The sequence below is a fragment of the Oncorhynchus mykiss genome, chromosome 1 (assembly GCF_057628025.1).
Source record: "Oncorhynchus mykiss isolate SJ-2025 chromosome 1, ASM5762802v1, whole genome shotgun sequence".
Classification (NCBI taxonomy): domain Eukaryota; kingdom Metazoa; phylum Chordata; class Actinopteri; order Salmoniformes; family Salmonidae; genus Oncorhynchus; species Oncorhynchus mykiss.
The window spans coordinates 12,156,526-12,184,196 of record NC_143022.1 but is presented as its reverse complement, the minus strand read 5'-3'; the positions used below and the strand labels follow the sequence as shown (position 1 = coordinate 12,184,196).

At 43.8% G+C, this 27,671-nt stretch overlaps 1 long non-coding RNA gene across 4 annotated transcripts in view; it reads right to left on the bottom strand.

Moving 5' to 3' along the window:
- The window catches only part of LOC149985409 (uncharacterized), a 319,128-nt gene that overhangs the window by 161,388 nt on the left and 130,069 nt on the right, over positions 1-27,671 (bottom strand). For 3 of the 4 annotated variants that reach the window (XR_016497555.1, XR_016497544.1, XR_016497553.1), the window contains exon 2: positions 26,551-26,683. This is a non-coding gene — a long non-coding RNA (uncharacterized LOC149985409). Of the gene's footprint in view, positions 1-15,891; positions 17,161-26,550; positions 26,684-27,671 lie in introns of those variants that run through there. The other variant, XR_016497554.1, reaches the window with a different exon arrangement.

Below are 27,671 nucleotides of genomic sequence, written 5' to 3'. Positions count from 1 at the left end.
ATACAGTATAAGCACCAATCAGATTATTACACATACTCGCTTTCTCTTCTAACAATCTGTGGGCCTTCCCTCATACCCTCCTGGTGCACAGTTTGGCTACAACTCTAAGACAGTTGAGGGAAGAGGAGAGAGCAAGGCTTTTTTATAGCTAATGTCTAACCGGAGGCAGTACTCGGTATTAAAACACATTGAAGCAGGAGTCGCCACCATATTGCCCTCCAGTCCAAAACGTGTCCAGGTTTTTATTCCTGTCAGGATACAAGCTCTATCACCAACATTGACCAATGGTCAAAGCTTTTTTTGTTTAGTTTCTGACATCAGAAATCAGAATGACGCAGTATGTTTATATACATCTTCAGCGGTAAAATAAACAAACATTGAAAACATTTCAGAATATCTTCACTTTGGTATGTCTTCATTTCAGATGGTTGGCCTGTAGATAGAAATAAGTATTCAGACCCTTTACTCAGTACTTTGTTGAAGCACCTCAAGCTCTGTTAGGTTGGATGGGGAGCGTTGCTGCACAGCTATTTTCAGGTCTCTCCAGAGATGTTCGATCGGGTTCAAGTCCGGGCTCTGTCTGGGTCACTCAAGGACAATAAGAGACTTGTCCTGAAGCCACTCCTGTCTTGGCTGTGTGCTTAGGGTTGTTGTCCTGTTGGAAGGTGAACCTTCAACCCAGTCTGAGGTCCTGAGCTCTCTGGAGCAGGTTTTCATCAAGGATCTCTCTGACTAGTCTCCCTGTCTCTGCCGCTGAAAAACATGCTGCCACCACCATGCTTCACCATACAGATGGTGCCAGCTTTTCCATTCAGGCCAAAGAGTCCAAACTTGGTTTCATCAGACCAGAGAATGTTGTATCTCATGGTCTGAGAGTCCTTTAGGTGCATTTTGGCAAACTCCAAGCCGGCTGTCATGTGCCTTACTGAGGAGTGGCTTCTGTCTGGCCAATCTACCATAAAGGCCTGATTGGTGGAGTGCTGCAGAGATGGTTGTCCTTCTGGAAGGTTCTCCCATCTCCATAGAGGAACTCTGGAGCTCTATCAGAGTGACCATCGGGTTCTTGGTCACCTCTCTGACCAAGGCCGTTCTCCCCTGATTGCTCAGTTTGGCCTGGTAGCCAGCTCTAAGAAGAGTATTGATGGTTCCAAACTTCTTCCATTTAAGAATGATGGAGGCCACTGTGTTCTTGTGGACCTTGAATACTGCATAATTGTTTTGGTACCCTTCCCCAGAACTGTGCCTGACACAATCATGTCTCGGAGCTCTACAGACATTTCCTTCGACCTCATGGCTTAGTTTTTGTTCTGACATGCTCTGTCAGCCTTGGGACCTTATATAGACAGGTGTGTGCCTTTCCAAATCATGTCCAATCAATTGAATTTACCACAGGAGGACTCCAATCAAGTTGTAGAAACATCTAAAGGAGGATCAATGGAAACAGGATGCACCTGAGCTCAATTTCGAGTCTCATAGCAAAGGGTCTGAATACTTATGTAAATAGATATTTTTGTTTATTATTGTTAATAAATGTGCACACATTTCGAGAAACCTGTTTTCACTTCGTCATTATGGGGTATTGTGTGTAGATTGATGAGAAAAACAATTAATTTAATCAATTTTGAAATAAGGCTGTAACGCAACAAAATGTAGAAAAAGTCAAGGGGTCTGAATACTTTCCAAATGCACTGTACAGTTTAATTCTGTGTGCATCCTGATGTATGCTGATGATGATTACAATTAGTAAGCATAATGATTAAGGTGTGGGTATCCCTGACTAGAGTTTACATTGGCCTTGAGTGGGAAAATCAGACAAATATTCTTTGACATACTTTGAACTACTGTAGTCTTCCCACTCGTCTTTGCATATAGTAATTAACGAAAGCAATGCTACAATTTTGTAATTACGTTGTTGTGGCAAAGGGTCTGTAATTTGCCCGCCATGGTAATTAATTGTGAGGGAGCGACATTATAGGGTTGCCAGTCACCACACACAGTTCCACACAGCAGCGTAGAAACACACACCAGCAGAAAAGAAGACTAGCGGAGACACGCACACCCCGTTTTAAGAGCACTCCCCATGGTACAGTTGTCCCTCTTCAACGAACAGACCTGTTGCCTAAAGGGAACGCTGCCTGAGGTGCTGAGTCTACCTCTGATAGGGCCATCCGGGGGAGAGGGATGGAGAGAACGAAAGAGAGAGAAATGTAAAGAAAGAGAAAGACCTTGTTGCACAAAGCCCCATAAATGCTCTGTGTTTGGCAGACTGGGAGACCTTGTTGCATAAAGCCCTGTAAATGCTCTGAGTGTTTGGCAGACTGGGAGATCTTGTTGCATAAAGTCCCATAAACGCTGTAACGGTTTTCTTCCGTTGAAGGAGAGGAGGACCAAAATGCAGCGTGGTTAGTGTTCAACATGTTTAATAATATAGATGATAAACGAGAACACTTACAAAATACAAAACAACAAATGTTAAATCCGAAAACAGTCCTATCTGGTGCATAGACACAAAGACAGAAGACAACCACCCACAAAACCAAACACAAAACAGGCTACCTAAATATGGTTCCCAATCAGAGACAAACAACTGCCTCTGATTGAGAACCATATCAGGACCCCCCCCCCCCCCCCCCCCAAGGTGCGGACTCCGGCCGCAAAACCTGAACCTATAGGGGAGGGTCTGGGTGGGCATCTGTCCGCGGTGGCGGCTCTGGCGCAGGACGTGGACTCCACTCCACCATAGTCTTTGTCCGCTTTAGTGTCCTCCTAGGAACGGCGACCCTCGCCACCGACCTTGAACTGGACCCCCTACTAAAGGGCCCCACTGGACTAAACAAACTCCTCCAGACTGAGGGGCAGCTACAGACTGAGGGGTAGCTCAGGACCGAGGGGTAGCTCAGGACCGAGGGGCAGCTCAGGACCGAGGGGCAGCTCAGGACCGAGGGGTAGCTCAGGACCGAGGGGTAGCTCAGGACTGAGGGGTAGCTCAGGACCGAGGGGTAGCTCAGGACCGAGATGTAGCTCAGGACCGAGAGGTAGCTCAGGACCGAGAGGTAGCTCAGGACCGAGAGTTAGCTCAGGACAGAGAGATAGCTCAGGACTGAGAGATAGCTCAGGCTGGTTGACGGCTCTGGCAGCTTCTGGCTGACTGACGGCTCTGGCAGCTTCTGGCTGACTGACGGCTCTGGCAGCAACTGGCTGACTGGCGGCTCCGGCGGATCCTGGCTGACTGGCGGCTCCGGCGGATCCTGGCAGACTGGCGGCTCTGGCGGATCCTGGCAGACTGGCGGCTCTTGCGGCTCGCTGCAGACTGGCGGCTCTGGTGGATCCCTGCAGACTGGCGGCTCTGGCGGCTCCCTGCAGACTGGCGGCTCTGGCGGCTCCCTGCAGACTGGCGGCTCTGGCGGCTCCCTGCAGACTGGCGGCTCTGGCGGCTCCCTGCAGACTGGCGGCTCTGGCGGCTCCTTGCAGACTGTCGGCTCTGGCGGCTTAGGTTAGATGGGAGACTCTAGCAGCTCTAGACAGGCGGGAGACTCTAGCAGCACTGGACAGGCGGGAGACTCTAGCAGCTCTGGAATGGCGGGAGACTCTAGCAGCTCTGGACAGGCGGGAGACTATAGCAGCTCTGGACAGGCGGGAGACTCTAGCAGCTCTGGACAGGCGGGAGACTCTAGCAGCTCTGGACAGATGGGAGAATCTGGAGGCACTGGAGAGGAGGAAGGCTCTAGCAGCGCTGGACAGGCGGGAGCACCTGTAGACAAAGGACGGAGAGACAGCCTGGTGCGGGGGGCTGCCACCGGAGGGCTGGTGCGTGGAGGTGGCCCTGGATGGACCGGACCGTGAAGGCGTACTGGAGATCTTGAGAGCAGGGCTGGCACCATCCGCCCTGGCTGGATCTTCACCCTAGCCCGGCAGATGTGGGGAGCTGGGATGTAGCGCACCGGGCTAAGCACGCATACTGCGTTCCACCGCATAACACGGTGCCTGACCAGTACAACGCCCGCCACGGTTAGCACGGCTAAGAGCACTGTAGCGCTGAGCCGGCACAGGACGTGCAGGGCTAGGGAGGTGCACAGGAGGCCTGGTGCGTGAGGCTGGCACAGTCTTAACCAGACGGCTAGCACGCACCTCAGGACGAGTGCCGTGCATGCTGCGCCAAACCGACACCTCTCTCTCTTCAGTCTCCTCCAATTTTATCAACAACTCCTCGAATGTCTCATAATCTCCCCTCCTCCAATTTGTTCAATAACTCCTCCACATTCTCAGACGCACACCTCAACTTCGCCGACTGCTCTGATTCCATCCTTGGCTCCTCACGGTAAACAGAGGGAGTTGGCTCAGGTCTGACTCCTGACTCTGCCACACTCTCCCTGTGCCCCCTCCCAAGACATTTTTGGGGCCGTCTCTCGGGCTTCCATCCGCGCCGCCGTGCTGCCTCCTCATACCAGCGCCTCTCCGCCTTCGCTGCCTCCAGCTCTTCTTTGGGGCGGCGATAATCTCCTGGCTGTGCCTGGCTGTGCCCAGGGTCCTTCTCCTGCTGCTGCTGTTGCTGCAGCCTCTGTTTACCATGCGGCTTGGTCCTTGGTTGGTGGGTGGTTCTGTAACGGTTTTCTTCCGTTGAAGGAGAGGAGGACTAAAATGCAGCGTGGTTAGTGTTCAACATGTTTAATATAGATGATAAACGAGAACACTTACAAAATAAAAAACAACAAATGTGAAAACCAAAAAAAGTCCTATCTGGTGCAGAGACACAAATACAGAAGACAACCACCCACAAAACCCAACACAAAACAGGCTACCTAAATATGGTTCCCAATCAGAGACAATGACAAACACCTGCCTCTGATGAGAGAACCATATCAGGCCAAACAACAAACCCAACATAGAAACACAAAACATAAAATGCCCACTCAGCTCACGTCCTGACCAACACTAAAACAAAGAAAACAGAAAATAACTATGGTCAGAACGTGACAAACGCTCTGTGTGTTTGGCTGACTGGGAGACCTTGTTGCATAAAACCCTGTAAACGCTCTGTGTGTATTTGGCTGACTGGGAGACGTTGTTGCATAAAGCCCTGTAAACGCTCTGTGTGTTTGGCTGACTGGGAGACCTTGTTGCATAAAGCCCTGTAAACGCTCTGTGTGTTTGGCTGACTGGGAGACCTTGTTGCATAAAGCCCTGTAAATGCTCTGTGTGTTTGGCTGACTGGGAGACCTTGTTGCATAAGCCCTGTAAACGCTCTGTGTGTTTGGCTGACTGGGAGACCTTGTTGCATGAAGTTCTAAACTATTTATTCTTCAACTCAACTGTTTTTTTGTCAGGCTAATAGTCTACACCACATATGTCAGAGTCAAGGCCCGCGGGCCACATCCGGCCCGCAAGAAGGTTTTTTACGGCCCCTGGGATGATCTTGATTTATTATTAGAACCGGCCCGCAGCAAGCCGGCAGCCCGCAGATCTTTTACACGCACCAATACTACATTTCCCACAATGCAAAGGTGACGCACCGAGCAGTAGGCTGCTTCATTTCAATATTTATTGGCACAGCAGTCGTCAGCATCACAGTAAAATTAACTTTCAGATACCCATCAAAAATGGCAAAACGGAAGGTGGATACTGAGAACCGGGGGTTTCAAACAAGGTGGGAGTCGGAGTATATGTTCACGAAGGTAGCTGGAAAACCTGTGTGTCTTCTGTGTGGAGAAAGTGTGGCGGTACTGAAAGAGTATAATCTGAGACGACATTATGAAACGAAACACGCGGACAAAAACAAGAATATGGACATGGAACAAAGGCTACAAAAGGCCAGTTTTATTTTGGCAGAAGAGATCGCTAAATCAGCCCGGCCATTTACGGAGGGGGATTTCATCAAAAACTGCATGATTAAAGTTTGTGACGAAGTTTGCCCAGAAAAAAGGCAACTCTTTTTAAATGTGAGTCTGAGCAGAAACACCATTGCCGAGAGAGTAGACCAGTTGTCCATCAATCTAAAAGAGCAGCTTGTGAAAAAGGGAAAAGATTTTATTGCATATTCCTTGGCTGTGGATGAGAGCACCGACATTTCTGACATTGCCCAGTTGTCAATTTTCATCCGCGGAGTGGACTCCAACCTAAGCGTGACAGAGGAGTTTTTGGCTTTACGTCCTATGCATGGCACAACTACGGGGCATGATTTGTATGAAGAGGTGTCAAGATGTGTAAATGAGATGGAGCTGCCTTGGGAAAAACTCGTGGGTTTGACAACCGACGGAGCACCTGCGATGTGTGGACACAGGAGCGGACTGGTGGCGAAGATACGGGAAAAGATGCAAGAGGAAAACGCGACAGGTGAGCTGACAGCTTATCATTGTATCATACACCAGGAAGCGTTGTGCGGTAAAGCCTTGAAAATGGAGCATGTAATGAGCTGTAGTAGCTACAGTATGGAGACTGGCCTATAGTAGCTACAATATCTGACTGGGCTGTAGTAGCTACAGTATGAGACTGGCATACTATACTACTATAGAGGCCTATAGTAGCTACAGTATGAGACTGGCCTATAGTAGCTACAGTATGTAGAGGCCTATAGTATCTACAGTATGTGACTGGCCTATAGTATCTACAGTATGAGACTGGCTTATAGTAGATACAGTTTGAGACTGGTCTACAGTATCTAAAGTATGTTACTGGCCTATAGTAGCTACAGTATGTGTCTGGCCTATATTAGCTGCAGTGTGAGACTGGCCTATAGTAGCTACAGTATGTAGAGGCCTATTGTAGCTACAGTATGAGACTGGCCTATAGTAGCTACAGTATGCGACTGTCCTAAAGTAGCTACAGTATGTACAGTGCCTTGCGAAAGTATTCGGCCCCCTTGAACTTTGCGACCTTTTGCCACATTTCAGGCTACAAACATAAAGATATAAAACTGTATTTTTTTGTGAAGAATCAACAACAAGTGGGACACAATCATGAAGTGGAACGACATTTATTGGATATTTCAAACGTTTTTAACAAATCAAAAACTGAACAATTGGGCGTGCAAAATTATTCAGCCCCTTTACTTTCAGTGCAGCAAACTCTCTCCAGAAGTTCAGTGAGGATCTCTGAATGATCCAATGTTGACCTAAATGACTAATGATGATAAATACAATCCACCTGTGTGTAATCAAGTCTCCGTATAAATGCACCTGCACTGTGATAGTCTCAGAGGTCCGTCACAAGCGCAGAGAGCATCATGAAGAACAAGGAACACACCAGGCAGGTCCGAGATACTGTTGTGAAGAAGTTTAAAGCCGGATTTGGATACAAAAAGATTTCCCAAGCTTTAAACATCCCAATGAGCACTGTGCAAGCGATAATATTGAAATGGAAGGAGTATCAGACCACTGCAAATCTACCAAGACCTGGCCGTCCCTCTAAACTTTCAGCTCATACAAGGAGAAGACTGATCAGAGATGCAGCCAAGAGGCCCATGATCACTCTGGATGAACTGCAGAGATCTACAGCTGAGGTGGGAGACTCTGTCCATAGGACAACAATCAGTCGTATATTGCACAAATCTGGCCTTTATGGAAGAGTGGCAAGAAGAAAGCCATTTCTTAAAGATATCCATAAAAAGTGTTGTTTAAAGTTTGCCACAAGCCACCTGGGAGACACACCAAACATGTGGAAGAAGGTGCTCTGGTCAGATGAAACCAAAATTGAACTTTTTGGCAACAATGCAAAACGTTATGTTTGGGGTAAAAGCAACACAGCTCATCACCCTGAACACACGATACCCACTGTCAAACATGGTGGTGGCAGCATCATGGTTTGGGCCTGCTTTTCTTCAGCAGGGACAGGGAAGATGGTTAAAATTGATGGAAAGATGGATGGAGCCAAATACAGGACAATTCTGGAAGAAAACCTGATGGAGTCTGCAAAAGACCTGAGACTGCGACGGAGATTTGTCTTCCAACAAGACAATGATCCAAAACATAAAGCAAAATCTACAATGGAATGGTTCAAAAATAAACATATCCAGGTGTTAGAATGGCCAAGTCAAAGTCCAGACCTGAATCCAATCGAGAATCTGTGGAAAGAACTGAAAACTGCTGTTCACAAATGCTCTCCATCCAACCCAACTGAGCTCGAGCTGTTTTGCAAGGAGGAATGGGAAAAAATTTCAGTCTCTCGATGTGCAAAACTGATAGAGACATACCCCAAACGACTTACAGCTGTAATCGCAGCAAAAGGTGGCGCTACAAAGTATTAACTTAAGGGGGCTGAATAATTTTGCACGCCCAATTTTTCAGTTTTTGATTTGTTAAAAAAGTTTGAAATATCCAATAAATGTCGTTCCACTTCATGATTGTGTCCCACTTGTTGTTGATTCTTCACAAAAAAATACAGTTTTATATCTTTATGTTTGAAGCCTGAAATGTGGCAAAAGGTCGCAAAGTTCAAGGGGGCCGAATACTTTCGCAAGGCACTGTAGATGCCAAAAGTAGCTAGAGTTTGAGACTGGCCTATAGTAACTGCAGTATGTAGAGGCCTATGGTAGCTACAGTATGTAGAGGCCTATTTTAACTACAGTATGAGACTGGCCTATAGTAACTACAGTATGTGGAGGCCTATAGTAACTACAGTATGTAGAGGCCTATAGTAGCTACAGTATGTAGAGGCTTATATTAACTACAGTATGTGGAGGCCTATAGTAGCTACAGTATGTAGAGGCCTATAGTAGCTACAGTATTTGGAGGCCTATAGTAACTACAGTTTTTAGAGGCCTATAGTAACTACATTATGTGACTGGCCTATAGTAGCTACTATTTTGGCCTATAGTAGCTACAGTATGAGGCTTACCTAAAGTAACTACAGTACGTGGAGGCCAATAGTAGCTACAGTATGTAGAGGCCTATAGTAACTACAGTATGAGCCTGGTCTATAGTAGCTACAGTATGTAGAGGCCTATTGTAGCTACAGTATGAGACTGGCCTATAGTAGCTACAGTATATAGAGGCCTATTGTAGCTACAATATGTAGAGGCCTATTGTAGCTACAGTATGAGACTGGCCTATAGTAGCTACAGTATATAGAGGCCTATAGTAACTACAGTATGTAGAGGCCTATTGTAGCTACAGTATGTAGAGGCCTAAAGTAACTACAGTATGTAGAAGCCTATAGTAGCTACAGTTTGTGACTGGCCTATAGTAGCTACAGTATGTAGAGGTCTATCGTAGCTACCGTATGAGACTGGCCTATAGTAGCTACAGTTTGTGACTGGCCTATAGTAGCTACAGTATATAGAGGCCTATTGTAGCTACAATATGTAGAGGCCTATTGTAGCTACAGTATGAGACTGGCCTATAGTAGCTACAGTATATAGAGGCCTATAGTAACTACAGTATGTAGAGGCCTATTGTAGCTACAGTATGTAGAGGCCTAAAGTAACTACAGTATGTAGAAGCCTATAGTAGCTACAGTTTGTGACTGGCCTATAGTAGCTACAGTATGTAGAGGCCTATTGTAGCTACAGTATGAGACTGGCCTATAGTAGCTACAGTATATAGAGGCCTATAGTAACTACAGTATGTAGAGGCCTATAGTAGCTACAGTTTGTGACTGGCCTATAGTAGCTACAGTATGTAGAGGCCTATTGTAGCTACAGTATGAGACTGGCCTATAGTAGCTACAGTATATAGAGGCCTATAGTAACTACAGTATGTAGAGGCCTATTGTAGCTACAGTATGTAGAGGCCTAAAGTAACTACAGTATGTAGAAGCCTATAGTAGCTACAGTTTGTGACTGGCCTATAGTAGCTACAGTATGTAGAGGTCTATCGTAGCTACCGTATGAGACTGGCCTATAGTAGCTACAGTTTGTGACTGGCCTATAGTAGCTACAGTATGTAGAGGCCTATCGTAGCTACCATATGAGACTGGCCTATAGTAGCTACAGTATGAGACTGTCCTATAGTAGCTACAGTATTTGACTGGCCTATAGTAGCTACAGTATGTAGAGAGTGGCCTATCGTAGCTACCGTATGAGACTTGCCTATAGTTGCTACAGTATGTGACTGGCCTATAGTAGCTACTATATTGGCCTATAGTTGCTACAGTATGAGACTGGCCTATAGTAACTACAGTATGTAGAGGCCTATAGTAGCTACAGTATGTAGAGGCCTATAGTAACTACAGCATGTAGAGGCCTAAAGTAACTACAGTATGTAGAGGCCTATAGCAGCTACAGAATGTGACTGGCCTATAGTAGCTACAGTATGTAGAGGCCTGTAGTAGCTACAGTATTTAGAGGCCTATAGTAGCTACAGTATGTAGATGCCTATAGTAACTACAGTATGAGACTGGCCTATATTAACTACAGCATGTAGGGCCTAAAGTAACTACAGTATGTAGAGGCCTATAGTAACTACAGTATGTAGAGGCCTATAGTAACTACAGTATTTAGAGGCCTATAGTAGCTACAGTATGTAGAGGCCTATAGTAACTACAGTATGAGACTGGCCTATATTAACTACAGCATGTAGGGCCTAAAGTAACTACAGTATGTTGAGGCCTATATTAACTACAGTATGTAGAGGCCTATAGGAGCTACAATATGAGACTGGCCTATAGTAACTACAGAATGTAGAGTCCAACAGTAGCTACAGTATGTGGAGGCCTATAGTAGCTACAGTATGTAGAGGCCTATCGTAGCTACCGTATGAGACTGGCCTATAGATGCTATAGTATGTGACTGGCCTATTGTAACTACAGTATGTAGAGGTCTATCGTAGCTACCGTATGAGACTGGCCTATAGTAGCTACAGTTTGTGACTGGCCTATAGTAGCTACAGTATGTAGAGGCCTATCGTAGCTACCATATGAGACTGGCCTATAGTAGCTACAGTATGAGACTGTCCTATAGTAGCTACAGTATTTGACTGGCCTATAGTAGCTACAGTATGTAGAGAGTGGCCTATCGTAGCTACCGTATGAGACTTGCCTATAGTTGCTACAGTATGTGACTGGCCTATAGTAGCTACTATATTGGCCTATAGTTGCTACAGTATGAGACTGGCCTATAGTAACTACAGTATGTAGAGGCCTATAGTAGCTACAGTATGTAGAGGCCTATAGTAACTACAGCATGTAGAGGCCTAAAGTAACTACAGTATGTAGAGGCCTATAGCAGCTACAGAATGTGACTGGCCTATAGTAGCTACAGTATGTAGAGGCCTGTAGTAGCTACAGTATTTAGAGGCCTATAGTAGCTACAGTATGTAGAGGCCTATAGTAACTACAGTATGAGACTGGCCTATATTAACTACAGCATGTAGGGCCTAAAGTAACTACAGTATGTAGAGGCCTATAGTAACTACAGTATGTAGAGGCCTATAGTAACTACAGTATTTAGAGGCCTATAGTAGCTACAGTATGTAGAGGCCTATAGTAACTACAGTATGAGACTGGCCTATATTAACTACAGCATGTAGGGCCTAAAGTAACTACAGTATGTTGAGGCCTATATTAACTACAGTATGTAGAGGCCTATAGGAGCTACAATATGAGACTGGCCTATAGTAACTACAGAATGTAGAGTCCAACAGTAGCTACAGTATGTGGAGGCCTATAGTAGCTACAGTATGTAGAGGCCTATCGTAGCTACCGTATGAGACTGGCCTATAGATGCTATAGTATGTGACTGGCCTATTGTAACTACAGTTTGAGACTGGCCTAAAGTAGCTACAGTATGAGACTGGCCTATAGTAGCTACAGTATGTGACTGGCCTACAGTAGCTACAGTATGAAGAGGCCTATCGTAGCTACCGTATGAGCCTGGCCTAAAGTAGATACAGTATGTAGAGGCCTATAGTAGCTACAGTATGTAGAGGCCTATAGTAGCTACAGGATTAGACTGGCCTATAGTAACTACAGTATGTGGAGTCCTATAGTAGATACAGTATGTAGAGGCCTATAGTAACTACAGTATGTAGAGGCCTATAGTAACTACAGTATGTAGAGGCCTAAAGTAGCTACAGTATGTAGAGGCCTATAGTAGCTACAGTATGTAGAGGCCTATAGTAACTACAGTATGTAGAGGCCTAAAGTAGCTACAGTATGTAGAGGCCTATAGTAACTACAGTATGTAGAGGCCTATAATAACTACAGTATGTAGAGGCCTATAGTAACTACAGTATGTAGAGACCTATAGTAACTACAGTATGTAGAGGCCTATAGTAACTACAGTATGTAGAGGCTTATAGTAACTACAGTATTTAGAGGCCTATAGTAACTACAGTATATAGAGGCCTATAGTAACTACAGTATATAGATGCCTATATTAACTACAGCATGTAGAGGCCTAAAGTAACTACTGTATGTAGAGGCCTGTAGTAACTACAGTATGTAGAGGCCTATAGGAGCTACAGTATGAAACTGGCCTATAGTAACTACAGAATGTAGAGTCCAACAGTAGCTACAGTATGTGGAGGCCTATAGTAACTGCAGTATGTTGAGGCCTATAGTAGCTACAGTATGAGATTGGCCTATAGTAACTACAGAATGTAGAGTCCAATAGTAGCTACAGTATGTGGAGGCCTAAAGTAGCTACAGTATGCGACTGGCCTATAGTAGGTACAGTATGTGAATGGCCTATAGTAGCTACAGTTTTAGACTGGCCAAGAGTAGCTACAGTATGTAGAGTCCTATTGTAACTACAGTATATAGAAGCCTATTGTAACTACAGTTTGAGACTGGCCTATAGTAGCTTCAGTATGTAGAGGCCGATAGGACCCTACAGCATGTAGAGGTCTATAGTTTCTACAGTATGTAGAGGCCTATAGTAACTCAGTATGTAGAGGCATATAGTAACTACAGTATGAGACTGGCCTATAGTAGCTACAGTATGAGACTGGCCTATAGTAGCTACAGTATGAGACTGGCCTATAGTAGCTACAGTATGTAGAGGCCTATAGTAGCTACAGTATGAGACTGGCCTATAGTAACTACAGTATGTGAGGCCTATGGTAGCCTACAGTATGTAGAGGCCTATTGTAACTCATTATGAGACTGGACTAAAGTCGCTACAGTATGTAGAGGCCTGCTGTAGCTACAATATGAGACTGGCCTAAAGTATCTACAGTATGAGACTGGCCTGTACTGTACCTGTTTGATCCTGCAACAAAGATTTGTAATGTTTTTTTTTAACCTTTATTTAACTAGGCAAGTGAGTTAAGAACCAATTCTTATTTTCAATGAAGGCCTAGGAACAGTGGGTTAACTGCCTTGTTCAATGGCAGAACGACAGATTCTTACCTTTGTTAGCTCAGGGATTCAATCTTGCAACCTTTCGGTTACAAGACCAACCACTTGGCTACCTGCCGAGTAACACAATTGAGATTACAGGTCTGACACTTTTGATAGGCCGTCATAGTCGTAGTATAAACAGTGGAACCATTGAAGCATGCTTCCGTGAAATAATATGCTTTTAGACACAAACTTTTGTCAAGCCAACCGAATCTAATGTATTTTATGCCAATTCAATAATGGCCGTGATTCATTGAGCATTCCTGCCAAAAGATGGGAGGAATCATATTTTGGTATTTTATGTTGCTTTGTAACAACGATAAAAAAGCCTGAATCACGCCAAGCAGCCTGCATATTTGGTTACATTTCAAACTGTAATATTGGCAGCCATTTTTGGATGCCTAACTAGCATCCTCCTTGCCGCTCATTTAACATTCAGCACATTATCTCTACACCGTAGCAATGGGGCATTCTGTAAATGTGAAGCCACCCAATTCAAATGTCAAGTTTGAATATTATGTATGTGATAGTGTATCTGATAGTCATGCTATGTATCTGATGGTCATGCTATGTATCTGATAGTTATGATTCTTTAAAGTAACTTTAATCTGCGACTCCGAGAGAGCGAACTATATTCTCATATAGCCACAGAAAAGGTCAGGAAGACTCATCTTCTATTTTGGATACAGGGGTTCCAATTGAGAAAATATTTTTGATTTGTGGTTTTGAATTTCCTCTGCATTTTCAAACAGGTATGAAAATATATATACTAACTGTTTCACTATTCATCCTTTACTCAGAGAGACATCATATGAGGAAGGGAGAGAGAGAGAGAGAGAGAGAGAGAGAACAGTGGTAGACCAAGAAGGACAAAAATGTCCACAAGAGCAGTTGCTCTCTCAGCTGTATAGACTGATAAGGAGTGCTGTGTTTGGATTTACATTGGCCAAAGTGTGTGTATGTGCATGTGTGTGCGCGCATGGGCATTTGCGCGCGTGTGTGCGTGCATCTGACTGCGCGTGTGTGTTTCTCTGCATGTGTGTGTCCGTGTCTGTATGTCTGTTTGCGTATGTGTGTGTGTGTGTGTGTGTGTGGTTGATGTTGGTGGCATTAGTGTGTTTTCTCTGGGCCCCACAGTAACAGTGGCGGGGGGCCAGAGGGGGATAGCAGGCAGCTCTGGCGCATCCACGCTGGTGCCTGTCAAAGTCTGGAGCTCCTTTAAAGCAAACAACCCGTATTCCCGAGAGAGAGAGAGAAATATAGCTAGAGAGAGAGATGGAGGAATGGAAGAAGGGAGCTGGACCACTGTACTCATCCCCTCCTCATCTCTAAAACAGACTATCTTAGCTGGCATCCCTGCTGACAAGTTTGGTAGACTTTAGAAAAGCAAGCAATAACTAAATGTACTGAGTACGACTCACATTCCTTTCAATATTTTATCCAGATTTTAGCAGAGATGCAGAGAAGCATATTTTGTTTCTTAAAAGTAAAGAACCACCAGTCAGGAGGATCAAATACATTTTTATTAGTCACATATGCCGAATACAACAGGTGTAGACATTACAGTGGAATGCTTACTTACGAGCCCTTAACTTCTTGGTGACAGGGGGGCAGTATTGAGTAGCTTGGATGAATAAGGTGCACAGAGTAAACTGCCTGCTACTCTGTCCCAGATCCTAATATGTGCATATGATTAGTAGTATTGGATAGAAAACACTCTGATGTTTCTAACACTGTTTGAATGATGTCTGTGAGTATAACATAACTCATATGGCAGGCAAAAACCTGAGACAAATCCAACCAGGAAGTGGGAAATCTGAGGTTTGTAGTTTCATGTAAGTGATTGCCTATCCAATATGCTGTGTCTATGCGGCCAGATTGCACTTCCCATCTAGCAGATGTCAACAGTCTTTAGAAAGTTGTTTGAGGATTCTATTGTGGAAGGGTGTCGAATAAGAGCTGTTTCAACAAGTGGACTAGGCTGAGGCCAATCAGTTGTTTACTGCGCGGTCACGCGGGCGCGCTTTTTCCTCTGTAATGAATACGCTATTGTCCTGTTGGAATATTATTGAAGATTTATTATGAAAAGACCCTAATGATTGATTGTAAACATCGTTTGACATGTTTCTACAAACTGTAATGGAACTCTTGAGTTTTCGTCTGGATTTTGTGCTCGCGCATAGTGCCTTTGGAATAGTGAACTAAACGTGTGAATAAAACAAAGATATTTGGGCATAAATATGGACGTAATCGAACAAAACAAACAGATGTTTTGGGAGGGAAAATGGGGAGGGAAAATGGGGAGGGAAAATGGCTAATTGGGCCCAATTTGGACATTTTCACTTAGGGGTGACCTCACTTTTGTTGCCAGCGGTTTAGACATTAATGGCTGTGTGATGAGTTATTTTGAGGGGACAGCAAATTCACACTGTTATACAAGCTGTATACTCACCACTTTACATTGTAGCAAAGTGTCATTTCTTCAGTGTTGTCACATGAAAAGATATACTCAAATATTTACAAAAATGTGAGGGGTGTCCTCACTTTTGTGATATACTGTATATATATATATATATATATATATATATATATATATATATATATATATGCTATGATGATATAGTATCAACCAATCAATTAAATATTAACACATGTCAACCAATTATTCTCCTCTATGCCATAATATTTACTTTTTAAATGATTTCGACAGGGCCACTCTTGGCTGTGCATCAATTCATTTTGATACATTTTTTACTGTTTTAAAATAAATAAGAGTTCAGTGTATGTTATGTTTACAAAGTTATTGGCCTCAGGTAATGTCATATTGGGTTAGCCTTGGCCCCTTAGAGTACCACTTATCTCCTGTTGGAGTATCAATGATCTCCAGGATGTCAACCCTATTCCTTCAAATGCAATATCCCTGAATCATCTCTGTCTAAATGAATGGCTTTGAGTTAGTTACATCAGAGAGAACTGCTCAGCTGGTGATTTATGAGTCTTTCAATAGGGCTGACAAAGGACATCCCTTTGAATCAGAGTTCAGATTGAATTACAGGGGATGTGGTTTATGTGAGCCTGGTATGCGGTCTCGTGGAACACACTGATGGAACTTATACAATGGTTTAAAAAACAGTTAAAACACTTAAGTTAATGGATGGATTTGAATTTGCCTTCATCAATCAACTAATCGGTAACACTTTACAATAGTATTACATGAATTAGCATGAACTAATGTTGTACTGTATATAGCAGACTATAGCAGACTGCCAGAAGTCTGCCTTGGCAGCAGCTAATTGGGATCCATAATAAATACATAGGCCACTTAATATGACAGTGTCCAAAAACTCCTGTCGTCCAACTCCCGATATAATTCTAAAAAACAACACATCCTGCTGTGTTTCCACGCCAAACCGTGTGAGTGTGACCATTTCAAGAGGAAATGGGGCTGTTGTCAGTCTCATTGAACTCCTTGTGAACCAGCTCTTCAGGTGAGACATTCGACTTTGCCAGCTGCCAGCAGCGTTGTTCCCTAACAGCCTCTTGGGACAAATATTACTCCTTGCCGTTTCATATTTCCTGCTGGAAAAGCTCTACTCCTGCTGACTGTCTTTGTAGTTAACCCTTCATATGACCACCTTTTACCCCACCCTCCTCCATCCTCTTCCTCCTGGCCCAGCTGTTTGTCCTCCTCCATCCTCTTCCTCCTGGCCCAGCTGTTTGTTCTCCTCCATCCTCTTCCTCCTGGCCCAGCTGTTTGTTCTCCTCCATCCTCTTCCTCCTGGCCCAGCTGTTTGTTCTCCTCTTTGGATTCTCCATTGGCATTGGGTTTGCCCAATCCGCTTCTGTTTTCATTTCCCCTGACGTTTTCTCTCTTTTCAAAATGAATGCCTATGATTTGACAGGGATGGGATTTGATTGAGTTAATGAGCAGAGGAGAGATTATTATTATCGGCTCTCCTGTGGCCTAATCTTTTGTCTTTCATGAAATGCTCCCCGAAATCCGCTCCTTGCCGCATCTGTCTGTTGCCATGGCGACTCCTAGCGCCATGGGTCTCAAAAGTAGATTTTCCTCAATCTTGGCCACCAGTGACTATGTCAATCTTCCTGCGCTATTATTTAGGTTACTGCTAATTCAGCATCTGGAGTAATCACTTTCACTTTTCCCTGAGTTAAAGACCCCCTACTGTTTCTTACATGCACTGTTTTGAAATTAAACCCCTCAAGATACTTTATTTTATCCTCTCTAGAATTCCCAGAGCTGTGTGTGTGTGTGTGTGTGTGTGTGTGTGTGTGTGTGTGTGTGTGTGTGTGTGTGTGTGTGTGTGTGTGTGTGTGTGTGTGTGTGTGTGTGTGTGTGTGTGACCATATTGGGTTGATGTTGATGGGTGGGTACTAATAACATTTCTGCTGTGTTTGCCAGAAGCCTAGTCTTGACAATGCCCCCTAATCCCAGTCCCTCTCGTCCGTCCAGCCAGTCCTCTCTGTACCTTTGAAACCCTACACCTGGCCAACTCCTCTAGTTACCTCCTCCTCAATAATTCACCACTGCGCCAACTCTTTGGGGGAAAAATGATTCATTCACTCAAGGAATGTTTCCTTCCACCCCTCTTCACACACACACACACACACACACACACACACACACACACACACACACACACATACATACATACATACATACATACACATACTGTACACACAGAGAGAGAGACACACACACACACACACACACACACACACACACACACACACACACACGTACATACACACATGCACACATACATACATTACCATACATACATTAGATACATTACATTACATACATTACATTACATTAATACATACATACATAATACATTACATTACATACATACATGCATTACATACATACATACATACATACATACAAAGACACACACACACTTCTCTCTTATCTGGTTGCTAAGCGGTGACATCCCCTCAGCACTGGAAGCTGTAGGCCTACAGTAGCCCTGATTGTGACTTGCTGTTCTGCTTGCCTGTTTCCACCGTTGTCACATTCCTCTTTAGTAATGCACTGAACTTCCAGGGGAGCGTCTCTGCTTGTGGTCCTTTGATCGGGTGACATATGAGGTTATAACACGTTCCAGTGGCACTGCAATTAAAGCCAGCCCTGCGGCCATCTTTCAACCCGACACACACAGGCAAATATCAGGTCACCGTTAGGCTCAGCATGGGCTCCCGCAGTGGAACTAATTAGTGCTCTCACAGGACTGCTCTGTTTTCAGATTATTATCCCCCAAATGAAAATGGAGGAGCAGAAACAACTGGATGGTGTTCCATGTTGACTAACAGCTTCCATGTCTCTCCCTTCATCTGGTTCTGTTCGACGCCTCAGCTTGAACCTGTTTGGTTGTTCTGCTGGGAAGTTACCTGGCAACCAGAGGGTCTCCAGCATCATAATCCTAGATGCTATCCCATGCCATTGTGCCCTTGAGCAATGTGTGTGTGTGTGTGTGTGTGTGTGTGTGTGTGTGTGTGTGTGTGTATCAGATTTGAACATGATTTTTCAACAAGATTATTCTATTACTACTAGGACCCATACTGTACAACTGCAACTGTAGTTGACATCCCTCCAGCACAAAGGTGCCATCTTCGTCCCTCAATCAGCCTGTCCGCTGTTTTCCTCCGTAGAGCTGATCTCTTCTAATCGCTTTTTTTCAAAAAGAGGAGATTGTTATTGCGATTCAAGACTCCAACCCAACCATGTGCCGGCCAAAGAGTTGCAGAGAAGTGGACATACTGTTGCTAAGCTAAGAAGCATTCGTTACCAGTCAAGCTCATAGATCTGATGAATAATTAGTGTGGCCTAATGAGATGTGGCACGGTCTCACAGTACCACCATCGCCTTCAATAGACGTCTGTTTCCATTAAGTAAACAAACCAAAAGTTGGCAATGTGATAATGACATGCATCAAAATTGTATATAACGTTAAAATGCAGTACACGCAGATGTGTCATACAGTCCAGTCAGCAGCATCTATGATTACAAAGTAAATGTTATATTATCCATTAAACATTAAACAATCATTATTGTTGATTGAATTGAATAGTAAATCGTTTCATCACTAATTATTAGCATGACCTTTTAGCAAAGGACGGCAATTACTGAAATACAAAGGAATTTGCAGTGCCTTCGGAAAGTTCAGACGCTTTGACTTTTTCTACAGTCTGTGCGGTTACAGCGTTATTCTAAAATTTATTTAAAAAAAGAAATCCTCATCAATCTATACACAATACCCCATAATGGACAAAGCAAAAACAGGTTTTTGTATAAAAAATATAAAAACAGACATCACGTTTACATAAGTATTCAGACCCTTTACTCAGTACTTTGTTGATGCACCTTTTGCAGCGATTACAGCCTACAGTTTTTTAATATATTTTTTTATTTTATTTCACCTTTATTTAACCAGGTAGGCCAGTTGAGAACACCTTTATTTAACCAGGTAGGCCAGTTGAGAACACCTTTATTTAACCAGGTAGGCCAGTTGAGAACACCTTTATTTAACCAGGTAGGCCAGTTGAGAACACCTTTATTTAACCAGGTAGGCCAGTTGAGAACACGTTCTCATTTACAACTGTGACCTGGCCAAGATAAAGAAAAGCAGTGCGACACAAACAACAACACAGAGTTACACATGGGATAAACAAACATACAATCAATAACACAATAGAAAAATCTGTATACAGTGTGTGCAAAGGAAGTAAGGGGATAAATAGGCCAATAGTGGCGAAGTAATTACAATTTAGCAATTTACACTGGAGTGATAGATGTGCAGATGAGGATGTGCAAGTAGAAATACTGGTGTGCAAAAGAGCAGAAAAACAAAAGCAAATGGGGATAAGGTAGGTAGTTGGTTGGATGGGCTATTTACAGATGTGTGTACAGCTGCAGAGATTGGTAAGCTGCTCTAACAGATGACGCTTAAAGTTAGTGAGGGAGATATAAGTCTCCAACTTCAGTGATTTTTGCAATTCGTTCCAGTCATTGGCAGCAGAGAACTGGAAAGAAAGGTGGCCAAAGGTGGTGTTGGCTTTGGGGATGTTGGTCTATTTTGTAAATGACATCCCCGAAGTCAAGGATCGGTAGGATAGTCAGTTTTACGAGGGTATGTTTGGCAGCATGAGTGAAGGAGGCTTTGCTGCGAAATAGTAAGCCGATTCTAGATTTAACTTTGGATTGGAGATGCTTAACGTGAGTCTGGAAGGAGAGTTTACAGTCTAGCCTGACACATAGGTATTTATAGTTGTCCACATATGTCAGAACCGTCCGGAGTAGTGATGCTAGTCGGTCGGGCGGGTGCGGGCAGAAATCGGTTGAAGAGCATGCATTTAGTTTTACTAGCATTTAACAGCATTTGGAGGCCACAGAAGTCCACACTTTCCAATCTTTAGGAATCTCAGATTATATAAAAGAGAGGTTGAGGGGTTGCAACAATGGCGGCAGATAATTTTAGGAAGAGAGGGTCCAGATTGTCTAACCTAGCTGATTTGTAGGGATCCATATTTTGCAGATCTTTCAGAACATCAGCTGTCTTGATTTGGGTGAAGAAGAAGCAGGGGGTGGGGGGCTTGGGACAAAGCTGTTGCCCGGGGTTGGGATAGCCAGGTGGAAAGCATGGCCAGCCGTAGGGAAATGCTTCTTGAAATTCTCGATTCTCATGGAATTATCAGTGGTGACGGTGTTTCCTAGTCTCAGTGCAGTGGGCAGCTGGGAGGAGGTACTCTTATTCTCCATGGAATTTACAGTGTCCCCAAAATTTTTGGGAATTAGTGCTGCAGGATGCAAATTTCTGTTTGAAAATGCTAGCCTTATCTTTCTTAACTGCTTGTGTATATTGGTTCCTGACTTCCCTGAAAGTTGCATATCGCGGGGATTATTCGAAGCTAGTGCAGTATGCCACAGGGTGTTTTTGTGCTGGTCAAGGGCAGTCAAGTTTGGAGTGAACCAAGGACTATATCTGTTCTTAGTTCTAAAATTTTTTGAAAGCGACATGCTTATTTAAGATGGTGAGGAAAGCACTTTTAAAGAAAAAACAGGCATCCTCTTCTGACGGGATGAGGTCAATATCCTACCAGAAATACCCAGGCCAGGTCGATTAGAAAGGCCTGCTCAAATAAGTGTTTTAGGGAGCATTTGATAGTGATGAAGGGTGATCGTTTGACCGCGGACCCGTAACGGACGCAGGCAATGAGGCAGTGATCGCAGAGATCCTGGTTGAAAACAGTAGAGGTGTATTTAGAGGGCAAGTTGGTCAGGATGATATCTATGAGGGTGCCCATGTTTACGGATTTGGGGTTGTACCTTGTAGGTTCCTTGATCATTTGTGTGAGATTGAGGGCATCTAGCTTAGATTGTAGGCCGGGGTGTTAAGCATATCACAATTTAGGTCACCTAGCAGTATGAACTCTGATGACTCTGACGATAGATGGGGGGCAATCAAGTCACATATGGTGTCCAGGGCACAGCTGTGAGCTGGGGGGTATTTATTCCGGTAAGACAGGTCACGCCAAAAACAACAGGCGAAATAATGACCGACCCAAACAGGACATCAAACAGTCTGAAAAAATAACAAACACAACCATCCACAAACAGAACAGAGAAACAAGCCCGCACTAAAGCAGGCGGGCGTAGAAGGCTTAAATAGCCCTGAACCAAACGCCAAATGAGAAACAGAAACCAACAGAAAAGGAAAAGGGAATCGGTGGCAGCTAGTAGACCGGTGACGACGACCGCGAGCGCCGCCCCGAACAGGAAGAGGAGCCACCTTCGGTGGCAGCTAGTAGACCGGTGACGACGACCGCCGAGCGCCGCCCGAACAGGAAGAGGAGCCACCTTCGGTGGAAGTCATAACACAGGTGGACTCCAATCAAGTTGTAAAAACATCTCAAGGATTATCAATGGAAACAGGATGCACCTGAGCTCAATTTCGAGTCTCATAACAAAGGGTCTGAATACTTGTGTAAGGTATTTAAGGTATTATTTAAGGTATTTATTTTTTAAATTTTTTTTAATGGACAAACAAATATTTCTAAAAACCTGTTTTCAATTTGTCATTATAGGGTATTATGTGTAGTTTGCTCAGGATTTGTATTTATTCAATCCATTTTAGAATAAGTCAGTAATGTAAATGTGAAAAAAGTCAAGGGGTCTGAATACTTTCCGAAGGCACCGTAACTCAAGTAAAAAGTAGTTTGAGGAGGCCCCGGAGCCCCACAAAGTCTATCGGCCATATTTATGAGAAAAGATCTCCAGGGAGAGACCCAATAATTCCTCGGGTTGTCTGGGTTTCTCTCTTATCAGCTCTGTCTGAGAACATTACAGGGTAAGCTCACCATCACTGACAGAGGGTAGTGGGAAAACACACACACGCACACAAACACACACACACACACGCTGTCTTATCGCTAATTAGATTAAATATTAAATGACTCTGTCAGCGATCGAAGACAAAATGCTCTTCCCAAAATAACAATAGTCATTCAAATGGTACATTAAGAGTATCAGACTGAAAGTTGTGCTGCACGGCATGGGATTTAATACACGGGGGGGGGCTTGGTTTAAATTGCCTTGTCTTTTTTCTCCTCAACTAAGCTCTACGTAATGTAGTGTAAAGATGTGTCATTATCAGAGCCCTGCAGGTGGGATTGTAACATCAGCTCAGTATTATCCGGAGAGAAGAGAAGGAACACACTGTAAACAAACTGGAGTCTTCCAACAGACTGGATGTCCAGTAATTCAGACAGGCCTATTCAATGGATCAAAGAAGCGTACGGACCAAAGATATAGGATTACTGAATACCTTCAGTGTTCATAGACATAATGCTATTTTCAGAGGGCCAACAATGATGAATAGGGCCAATGCCCATTGTCGTTGTCCATATGGGCCCTGGTCAAAAGTAGTTCACTATATAGGGAATAAGGTGCCTTTTGGAACACAGCCATTGTTAGACACATTTCCTCATTATGTTGCCTTAAACAACCTTGCACAAAACAACGCAAAACGTACTTCTCCTGTATTTGAAAGTACAAATGCAGACGGGGGACGACTAGAAAAACAGACTGAATGCTTAGAGGCATGTTTCCAGCTGAGTCTTGTGGATGTTTTAATGAAAGGGAATGTGCTGCGCTGCTGCACACTCTCCTGACATTAAACCTGCACAAGCAGGCAGCCGTTGGCTGACAGAAGAGCTGAGTGTCCAATCAGTAGGCTCTGAGAGGAACCAACGGCCTCACAGCACGCCAGCCATTCCATCTAGCACTCACACATAAGGGGCACAGGGGCCAAACTGGACCAATTAGGGCCAATGACAAAGCAGATCCCTATGAATAGTTTATTTTAAAGCATACGTACATGCATGTCAATCTGTATGGTATGGTTTGCGTGTACGAACTGTGTTTTTAGACCTTTAATTTTTTTAGAGGTGAATTATGAGGTAGACCTTTGAGTCATTAGGTTTATTAGTTAGCTAAAAAACAACATCTATTTCAGTCTACTCTTCAACAGCTGTGTGGTTTTGGCTAAAATAAATGGCTGAAATAGATGTATAAAGCATTCAGCTGCAGAGTTGTCTTAATGTAACACATGAGTAGGCCTGTTTTACATACAGTTGAAGCCAAATGCATTTAAACTCAGTTTTTCACAACTCCTGACATTTAATCCTAGTAAAAAATCCCTGTTTTAGGTCAGATAGGATCACTACTTTATTTTAAGAATGTGAAATGTCAGAATAATAGCAGAGAGAATTATTTATTTCAGCTTTTAATTATTTCATCACATTCCCAGGTCAGAAATTTACATACACTCAATTAGTATTTGGTAGTATTGCCTTTAATTGTTTAACCTGGGTCAAAGTTTTCAGATAGCCTTCCTCAAGCTTCCCACAATAAGTTGGGTGAATTTTGGCCCATTCCTCCTAACCTCCTTGCTCGCACACGCTTTTTCAGTTCTGCCCACAAATGTTCTATAGGATTGAGGTCAGGGCTTTGTGATAACCACTCCAATACCTTAACTTTGTTGTCCTTAAGCCATTTTACCACAACTTTGGAAGTATGCTTGGGTTCATGTCCATTTGGAAGACCCATTTGCGACCAAGCTTTAACTTCCTGACTGATGTCTTGAGATGTTGCTTCAATATATCCACATCATTTTCTTTCCTCCTTCCCACCAGTCCCTCCTGCAGCAAAGCACCCCCACAACATGATGCTGCCACCCCCGTGCTTCATGGTTGGGATGGTGTTCTTTGGCCTCCCCCTTGTTCCTCAAAACGATGGTCATCATGGTCAAACAGTTCTATTTTTGTTTCATCAGACCAGAGGACATTTCTCCAAAAAGTATGATCTTTGTCCCCATGTGCAGTTGCAAACCGTAGTCTGTTTTTTTTTTTATGGCGGTTTTGGAACATTGGTTTCTTCGTTGCTGAGCAACCTTTCTGGTTATATCGATATAGGACTCGTTTTACTGTGTATATAGATACTTTTGTACCTGTTTGCTCCAGCATCTTCACAAGGTCCTTTGCTGTTGTTCTGGGATTGATTTGCACTTTTCGCAACAAAGACAGAACACGTCTCGTTCCTGAGCGGTATGACGGCTGCTTGGTCCCATGGTGTTTATACTGGCGTATTATTGTTTGTACATGGTACCTTCAGGTGTTTAGAAATTTCTCCCAAGGATGAACCAGACTTGTGGAGGTCCACAATTTTTTGGTCTTGGCTGTTTTCTTTTGATTTTCCCATGATGTCAAGCAAAGAGGCACTGAGTTTGAAGGTAGGCCTTGAAATACATCCACAGGTACTTCTCCAATTGATTCAAATGATGTCATGGCTTTAGAAGCTTCTGATAGGCTAATTGACAACATTTTCTGGAATTTGCCAAGCTGTTTAAAGGCACAGTCAACTTACTGTATGTAAACTTCTGACCCAATGGAATTGTGATACAGTGAATTATAAGTGAAATAATCTGTCTGTAAACTATTGTTGGAAAAATGACTTGTGCCATGTACAAAGTAGATGTCCTTACCGACTTGCCAAAACTATAGTTTGTTATCAAGAAACTTGTGAAGTGGTTGAAAAACAAGTTTTAATGACTCCAACCTAAGTGTATGTAACCTTCCAACTTCAACTGTAGGTATACATGAGTGGCAGGTTGCCTAGTGGTTAGAGTGTTGGGTCACTGACCAAAATGTTGCTAGTTTGACTACCTGAGTTGACAAGGTGAAAAATCTCTCATTCTGCACTTTAGCAAGGCACTTAACCCTAATTGCTCCAGGCTCGCCGTCAATAATGGCTGATCCCTGTCCATGACCCCACTTGCCGAGTGTGTCTCAGGGGGAGTTGGGAAACATTTTTCCTTTTCACACCTCACACTTACCGGTTACCCACTAGTACATGCAGTGAAACAGGACAAATATAAGCACCCACTATTTTATGGCATTTGGGTTTCGGTTGTTCTGAATATTCATCTAACAATGGTTCAACAAGCTTTTTCATAAAGTCCTCATCAAAAAATATTACACAACACTCAAAATGCATGAGCACGTTTCCTCTTGACATTTATGTACTCACGCAGCCCCATGTTAGTGCCATCCGAACAGCTATTCAATATTGAAAAGGGGGTTGGAAAAGGCTTTTCATTCTGATGTCAAATGCCAGTTAGTGAAGGCAGCAACAGAAAGCAAAACACTCATGTGAGTCAATTGCTTAAGGTTTCTAAATGGAGTCGTTGTAGGAAATGATCTTAAGTGAGATTGAGGGGTAGTAGAAATAAGATTTGCAGACCGGCATCACAGCATCCCTACAAACCTACACCCCCCCCCCCCCCCCCCCCTGCCTAGATCAGGCAGTGTAGTATGCAGCAGTAAACCCTCCTCAGTGTAGTGTGCACTACATTTGTGCCTTACATAATGCCGTCCAGGTGACTGTGTTTCATATCCATCTGCCGTACATGAACTTGCTCTGATGATACACAAATGGAGGTGAGAGAGACAGCTCCATGAATATTTTACCACGCTGGGTAGGAACACGTAATCCTGCCCTGCGGACAAATGCACGGAGTGGCGGTGAGGCGATGCAAGGTGTGTGTTTATGTATGTGTCTCTCTCAATGTCAGTGTGTCTCTCTCAATGTCTGTGTGTCTGACTCTGTGTGTGTGTTTATCAGTGTTCCTCCATGGTTTCCCTCATGTTTAAAGCTGGCAGTGGCGCGGTGAAGGGGTCGTGTACATAAGTGGGACCTACTCAGCGGAACAGAAGGGACGTCACAAGCCCAGCGTGTCCCCGTCCATCATCGACAGGCTCATGGAGGAGCCCTGGACAGCAGCCATCTTGAACCACAGTCACTGGGCAGCAGCCAGGTTTATAGTGATGTCATCTGGAAGGGAGGGAGGGAGGAAGAGAGGAGTGAACAACATAGGGAGAGGAGAAAGACAGTAATCGAAGTGGAGATAGAGAGAGAGAGAGAATCTGCGGGCACCTAAATGCCAGAACCCGACAAGAACCTGACACCCTCAGCACAAAGGGGGACAAACACCTGCCTGAAGGTGACAGCGTTCCCTCCCCCATGTGCCCCCTAGGCACAACTATGACAACATAACCAACACAAACGGGTCATAAACTCCTGCTCTGTCACACGTCGGGTATGTACATAGTCAATGGTAGGCTTCGAGAGGACTCCTATGGTAGGTACACATATAGCTCATCTCTTGGCAGTAGTACTGTAGACTACTTTATCACTGACCTCAGCCCACAGTCTCCCAGAGTGTTCACAGTCCGCCCACTGACACCCCTATCAGATCACAGCACAATCACAGTCAGAGTGAACAGAGCAACACTCAATCGTGAGGCATCAAAGCCAAAGGAACTGAGTAATATTAAGAAATGCTATAGATGGAAGGAATGTAGTGTGGAAACCTACCAAAGAACAATTAGGCAACAACAAATTCAATCCCTTTTAGACAACTTCCTGGACAAAATGTTCCACTGTAAGAGTGGAGGTGTAAACTTGGCAGTAGAAAATCGAAACAGTATATTTGACCTCTCAGCTTCCCTATCAAATCTAAAAATCTCAAATAGAAAACCGAAGAAAATGAACAACAATGACAAATGGTTTGATGAAGAATGCAAAAACCTAAGAAAGAAATGGAGAAACCTGTCCAACCAAAAACATAGAGACCCAGACAGTCTACGCCTTCACTATGATGAATCACCAAAACAATACAGAAATACACTACTGAAAAAGGAACAGCACGTCAGAAATCAGCTCAATGTAATTGAAGAATCAATAGACTAACCACTTCTGGGAAAAGTAAATAACACTAAACATCACATCACAAAGAGTTATCTATTCAAAATGGAGTTGT